Genomic DNA, 1186 nt, shown 5'->3' with positions numbered 1-1186 from the left:
GACTGTTTCCAGGCCTTATTGAGACCAGACCCAGGAGCACCCCCACCCCCACCCCGCCTGGCTATGGCGTTTCCTCTAACAGGGACCGGCTCCCGGCTTTACCCCCATGGGGTTCCTCTACCAAGGACCAGCTTCCTAACCTAACAGAGACCAAAGGCCTCCTCTGCCTGGAGCGGATTCGTCCCCTTTCGCTCCAGCTTGCCCGCTGCCCCCTTTGCCTTCCTGCTTCCAGCTGGGTTTGGGAGTGAGGTGGGAGAGGGACACAGCACCGCTTAGTGCCCAAGGCCTGGCAAGAGGTCTTGCTCGAAGGCCCCGCCTTCCCCAAGGCTGCCAAGCCCTGGGCTGTGTGTGTGACCGGGCTGCCGTAAGGCCCAGGAAGGGCTGGGCCTCAGAGGACTGGCCTGCTCCAGGTGTTCCCCAGGGAGCCTCCCCTCCTGCCTCCCCAGCTCCTCCAACCCCCAAGTCCCCTCTGGAAGAGAATGTAAAATAAACCTGGATACCAGGGACCTTGCCAGTCCTTTTCCTTCCGGGCAGGAGGCTCCTCCTGCTTAGGACCATGGCATTCTTTCTACGGTTGGCTGTGCTGGGAACCAGGTGGGCCGTGAGGCTGTGTGTGAAAGGGGAGGGTGGAAAAGCACCATCCTTGTCTGAAGATCTCAGCCCTCCGGTCGCAGGCAGAACGGGGCAGCCCCCAGGATCGGGCAGCCGTCCGACAGGCAGTGCCAAGAGAGAGAACGTCATGGGGCCCAGGGCAAGCCCGACCGTGGGGAGAAACCAGAGATGAGCGCTGAACGCGGCCTTGTGTGCAGGCTGTTTTGATTCCGGAGCCGCCATGGGGCTGCTGGACTAGATGACATTTCTAGCTGTTCTGCTCCTAATGTTTTCCTTCTGTGTGCTCCATTTCCACACCGAAGCGCTCGTGTGTTTGCTTACTTTCCCCTTTGGGCTTGGGTTTTTGAGCCATCGACTGCAGGAAGCTGGGAGGGGGATAGGACACAGCTTAGCCAAAGCAACTCTTCTCACCCAAGGTTTCAGGCTCCTGGGGCTTGGTGGTCCCTGCAGGGCAACGGAGTGGCGCAGTCCGGGCCTGGCTGCTCTGCCAGGAAAGAAAACTCCATTCCTTGGCAGCTGCTGGTAGCTGAGCAGGGCATAAGGTGCTCCCCATGTGCTCTCTGACGTAAGCCTC

The sequence above is a fragment of the Zalophus californianus genome, chromosome 2 (assembly GCF_009762305.2).
Source record: "Zalophus californianus isolate mZalCal1 chromosome 2, mZalCal1.pri.v2, whole genome shotgun sequence".
Classification (NCBI taxonomy): Eukaryota; Metazoa; Chordata; class Mammalia; order Carnivora; family Otariidae; genus Zalophus; species Zalophus californianus.
This window is presented reverse-complemented; position numbering follows the sequence as displayed.